Source organism: Camelus dromedarius, chromosome 9 (assembly GCF_036321535.1).
Source record: "Camelus dromedarius isolate mCamDro1 chromosome 9, mCamDro1.pat, whole genome shotgun sequence".
Lineage (NCBI taxonomy): Eukaryota > Metazoa > Chordata > Mammalia > Artiodactyla > Camelidae > Camelus > Camelus dromedarius.
Genome location: NC_087444.1, coordinates 43,745,140 through 43,751,258, shown reverse-complemented (window position 1 = coordinate 43,751,258; position 6,119 = coordinate 43,745,140). Strand labels below are relative to the sequence as shown.

Here is a 6,119-nt window from a genome sequence, read left to right as displayed (position 1 = left end):
CCCACCTACCTCCTGTTTTTGTAAATAAAGTTTTGTTGGAACACAGCCATTCCCATCCATCTGTGTATGTCTATGGCTGCTTTCTGCTACAGGCAGACTTCAGGTACAACAGAGCCAGACCATCTGGGCCCCAAGCTTAATATATTTGCTATGTAGCCCTTTACAGAAAGTGTCCCCAGGGCAACATTATGACTTTCTAGGCACTTCTGCACCTTCATGAACCCCTTCCTTGTAAATGTGTGTGTGTGTGTGTGTGTGTGTGTATACAAAATCAAATCCCCCTGGAACCAAATTTCCTTACTGAGTTTATAATTAATCTTTCTCTTTCTCTCTCTCTTTCTTTTTGGTGGGGGGAGGTAATTAGGTTTATTTATTTATTTTTAATTAAAAAAAAATTTTTTAATGGAGGTACTGGGGATCAAACCCAGGACCTTATGCATATTAAGCACACACTCTTACCACTGAGCTACACCCTCCCTCTATGGTTAATCTCTTTATCCACAATGTTATTCCCGTCTGTCTCCTCTGATCTCAATCCCTTTCTTGTCCCCTCTGATCTCAATCCTGCGCTAACTGAACCCTAATCACCAGAGTCAGATGACTAAGATTGCTGTTGTCAATAACATCATTAATGTACTAAAATTGATATTATTAGATAACGTACAAACTCAGGTTGTTTCTCCAAAACAAGATGAGCTCACAGACCCCTAAGCCATGGACCACCTCGCCAGAGAATTGTAAACCAGAGACATCCTGACTCCCTAAACCACGATTAAGAAATGTCACCAGACGGATGATTAGTCCCAGTTCTTTTGTTCTTTGCCTTTAAAACACTCCTAATTCAAAGACCAAGGTGGAGTGGCTCTGAGGCTTGTCGCCCACTCCCTGGCTTGGTGCCCTGCAAATGAACCCTTACTTTGCTGCAAATACACACTGCCAGTTTGGCTTTTTGCACTGCGAGCACATGAGCCCTTGCTCAGTTACATATACATACATATATGTATTTATTTATTTAATGATTGTGCTGGTACAAGACAAATACAATCCAGGCTGGATTGTATCCTTTTCCTACTGTTTTAAATCAATTCCAACATTTCTGTGAGCCTCTAGAACTTGTGGACTCTAGGCACTGCACCAGACATGCCTCACAGAGATGTCAGCCCTGAGTTGGCCACAGGTGGGTCCCACATTGCTGAGAGCAGAACCCCAAAAAGGAGACATCCCAATATTTAGCCCTCACTTTGGTTCTTACCCCAACAGGAGAGGCTGCAGGGGGAAGTTTTGACCGCTTTGAAAGGAACCATTCAGGGTTCAAAGTGACAGCATACATTTCTTAGAATGAAAATTTTCATTCCCTCTCAAATTCCTATATTTTGTATTTCTCAATTTTTAATTAGTAGTTTCGGGGATAAATAATAGATGCACATAGGTTTAAAAATATTTAGAATGCCTCAAATGATTTGCAAGAGTCTAAAGCTCCCTTCTGCTTCTGCACCCCAACCCCCTTCCTAACACTGTTGAGACTCCTTCCAAGCAGACTGTGCAAATTCAAGAAGAGATGTGTGCACATGGTTTACCACACATGCTGTTCCACTCCTGGTTTTTTTCTCACTTAAGTCTGTATTCTTATGCATACGTTTATCTTGTCATTGTTAAGTAGCTCTTTAGTATTCCACTGAATGAATATACCAGTATTAGGACATGCCAGTTTTTCCATTCTTTTTCTATTATGGCATTGGAATGGAGAATATTTCTGTACGGACTGTCTTTGCTTGAATATTAGGCAATTTTTTTTCCCTCCAAAAAAATCTCTCAGAAAAGAGGGAATCCCTTTACTGTATACAGAAGTTTTGATAAAGGCTCTCTCATTACCTGATGCTGATTCCTTTATTTTAAATAAGAAGGTGCTATTTGTGGAAGACACAATAGCCTGAAATGACCTCATGAATTCTAATTTGGGATGTTTGTGGCGGACACCCAACAGAATTGGTTGGGGGTAAAAAAGAAGGCAAAGGCATTTAACACAAATGCAGTAATTTTTCCTGGGGATATGACTTCACAATTGCAAGTGTTAAAATAACACTATAAACAAACCTTTTAAAGTATTACTTTAAATGCTTTAAAATTAAGAACATCCCTTCACCAGTCACTGTTGAGAAAACGAAGAGGAAGCCACAGAATGGGAGGAGATACTTGCAATCTGCATGTCCAACAAAAGACTTGTACCCAAAATATATAAAGAATTCCTACAAAACAATAAGGAAAAAAAGCAGGTGATCCAAAAGAAAAATGGATGAAAGACTTGGTCAGCACTTTATTAAAAAGGATATCCCAATGACCAATAAACATATGAAAACATGCTCAACTTCATTAGCCATCAGGGAAATGCAAATTAAAACAACAATGCAAAACCACTATCTACCCGTTGGAAAAGCTCGAATAAACATGGAAGACAATATCAAGTGTTGACAAGGATGCAGAGCAGCCAGAACTCTCATTTGTTTTGTTTTTTAGATTCCACATATAGGTGAAATCATACAGTATTTGTCTTTCTCTGCCTGACTTATTTCACTTAGCATAATATCCTCAGGGTCCAATCACGTTTTTGCAAATGGCAAGATTTTATTTCTTTTTAACAGCTGAGTAATAGTCCACTGTGTGTGCATGTATATCTATATACCACATCTTCTTTATCTATTCATCTATTGATGGGCATTGAAGTAGTTTCAACATCTTGGCTATTGTAAACAATGCTCTAGTGAACATAAGGGTGCATATATCTTTTCTAATTAGTGTTTCCATTTTCTTCAGATAAATACCCAGGAGTGGAACTGCTGGATCATATGGTTGTTCTATTTTTAATTTTGAGGGGATTCTTCATACTGTTTTCCATAGTGGCTATACCAATTTACATTCGTACCAACAGTGCATAAGGGTTCACTTTTCTCCACATGCTTGCCAACACTTACTATTTGTTGTCTTTTTGATAATAGCCATTGTGACAGGTGTGAGGTGATAGCTCATTGTGGTTTTGATTTGCATTTCTCTGATGATTAGTGATGTTGAGCATCTTTTCATGTGACAGTGACAAAGAGGTGACAGAGATGCATCAGAAGTATAATGCAAAAAGTGGAACATAATTATTTACTGGAATATGATAGAGGGGATAAAACTATATTTCTAAAGTGACATATGGTTTTATCTAATATGTGATTTTAAAAAGATATGTGTAGCTAAATTAATACACTAAATGTTTTAAGTATTTGATTATTTAACCTATATACCTAAAAGTTCTAAATATAAGCTGGCCCATGGATATGTTGTTGGGTTTTATTACTTTTTTTTTAATTGTGGTAAAATATACATAACATAAAATTTACCATCTTAACTATTTTCAAGTTTACAGTTCTGTGGTATTAAGTATATTTACCCTGTTGTGCAACCATCACCACCATTTATCTCTAACTATTTTCATCTTGCAAAAGTAAAATTCTGTCTCCATAAAACAACGACTCCTCATTCCCTCCTTCCCTAGTTCCTGGCAACCACTATTTTACTCTCTGTCTGTATGATTTTGACTATTCCTCATAAAAGTGGATCATACAGTATTTGTCCTTTTGTGACTGGCTTATTTCACATAGTGTAATGTCCTCAAGTTTCATCTATGTTACAGCATGTGTCATATCTTCCTTTTTCAGGCCGAGTAATATTCCATTGTATGTATAGACCACATTTCTTTTATATAACCATCCATCCATTGGTGGACACTTGGGTTGCTTCAACCTTTTGGCTATTGTGAATAATACTGCTATGGGCATGAGTGTACAAATACCTTTTTGAGACCCTGCTTTCAGTTCTTTTGTATGTATATCTAGAAGTTGAATTCCTGGATCATATGGTAATTCTATTTTTAATGTTTGAAGAACCACCATACTGTTTTCCACAGTGGTGGTACCATTTTATATTCCCACCAACAGTGCACAAGGATTCCAATTTCACCACATCCTTGTCAAAACTTGTTGTTTTCTGGGCTTTGACAATAGTCATCCTAATAGGTGTGATGTTTTTTGGTTTTGATCTCTTTGGGAAATAGCAGATTATCAAGTATTTGAGCACTATGATATCTCCTAATATACGTGTGCAAGTTTGCATCTCTGTGGAATAAATTCCTAGAAATGCAATTTCCAGATCAAAGACCGTGTGCATTTTAAAGTCATCAAATTGCCCCCATTGAGGCTGCCCAAATTCACACCACCCCCAAGAGTGCATCAGAGTGCCTGGTTCCCCACATCCACACCAATGCAGCATGTGATCCAATACTCCCACCCGCTAATGCATCTTCCGGTGTCTCTGATTCTACTGTGAAAAGTGAGGTCCCTCTGCCCTTCCTTCTGGGCCACAGCAGCCACCCACACACAGAGCCCTGTTTCAAGTCCCAGGTGAGACCCCCTCTTCAGTCTTATCTCCTCCATACTACCTTCCTCAGAGGCAGCCAAAAAGATTTTTCTCAACAGTTGCTTCCCAGGTTTGGAAATTTTGGGGGCCCCAAATCACACATAGCTGGGTTGCATCTCAACAAGAGTTTGCCAGTGATTTGCTTTTGAAAGCCGAAGAAGCAGCTGCAAGAGTACACTTGTGTCTTAGTTTGGGTTCCCCCGGAAGCTGACCCTGAGACAGATTCCAGGCAAAGTACTGTAGTTTATTGTTGGTGATCCAGGAACACCCGTACAGGAGCGAGAAAGTGATAAGGGAAGGGAAGGCAGAAAATAAAGGGCATGTTATCAAGCAAGTCACCACTGCAGGTAACCAGAGTTTAATCCCCCTGGAGAACTCTGGGGGATGGTATAGAACAGACATGTTAGAGTCATCCCACCTGAGAAGTGAGGAGCTGGGCTACCACACAGCAACTCCCATCAGCCACTAGTTGAGGGATCCTCTAGGGTGGGGTGCTGACTCCCTGCTATGTGCATGGGCAAAGCCTACTCCTGCAGCTAGAGGAAGTTCTCAGGTAAAGAATGCAGGAGCTGTCAGTTGGAAATTGAGACAGGAAAGACCAGGGGACTGACAGCCTTTGCTAATTGTGTCTCCCCATTGTCTTCTTGAGTGAATAAGACAGCAGAGTAGCAGAAACTGGTGCAGGGAAATCTATATCTCAGCAGCCCATTTTGCTTTAGCCATGGGCCTTGTGCCTTTCCAGAAGCCATCCTGATTTCTCCTCAAACCAGCGTCTGGATTTTCCTTGGGGAAATCACAGCCAGCATACTGTTCTCAATTCTAGTGGTCTGGGTGGAGTTGGCTCTGCCCCTCAGATACAAGGATGGTCACATGACTCAGGCCTGGCCAATCAGCAGATTCTATCCTGCTGGCCACTGTGATTGGTTCAGAGATGATCACATGATCCAAGTAGCCCCATCAAAGGTAATCTCTAGACATTGACTGCTGCTACTGGGAAAGTAGAGCTCTTTTTCTGATGGGTTTGTGGCTCTGGAGCAGCTGGATGTCATCTTGCCATTACAGGGTGTGTTTGTGTGTGTGTGTGTGTGTGTGTGTGTGTGTGTGTGTGTGTGTGTGTTTTGGTGGAAAGGGTGTCTGAGAGCCGCCGCAGGAAAAAACCAGCAGAGAAGTGGAGACTGATCACTGGTGATATTTGAGCCCTGAATACAATCATGCCTAAAGTGAGATCCACCTCAGGACTCTTCAGATACCAGGGCCAGTAAGTACACTTTTCAGCTTAAGCCAGTTTGAGTTGGGCTTCCAGTGGAAGTGCTATCCAGTGCACTAAGGTACCTTGACAAATGTGGTCATTGAGAATAATTGTGGGGCTTCCCTTGCCCCTATATTTTGGGGAAGAGCATCAATCTGTGTCTCCCAGAGGAAGAGGGCCAGACGCGGGACGTTCTCCCCATCATGGGGGTCAGGGATGCAAAGATGGAAACATAGGCTAAAGAGGCTCCTGCCTCATGTGCACCATGCTTTCCCCCTTCTCTCCTTCCTTCTCCACACCCAGGTCACACCAGGCTCCATATTTTTTCACAGTCATGCTCTGGGTCTTGGTCCTGCCCTGTCTGCCTCTGAGGATCTCTACACCTCCCCATTCCTACCTGGCCCAGCTCAAAAAT

The 6,119-nt window shown here is 41.2% G+C and overlaps 1 non-coding gene across 1 annotated transcript; it reads right to left on the bottom strand.

Moving 5' to 3' along the window:
- Positions 1–403: 403 nt before the first annotated feature.
- TRNAI-AAU (transfer RNA isoleucine (anticodon AAU)) lies at positions 404–477 on the bottom strand. The gene has a single exon. It is a non-coding gene; the product is annotated as a tRNA-Ile (tRNA).
- Positions 478–6,119: the final 5,642 nt, after the last annotated feature.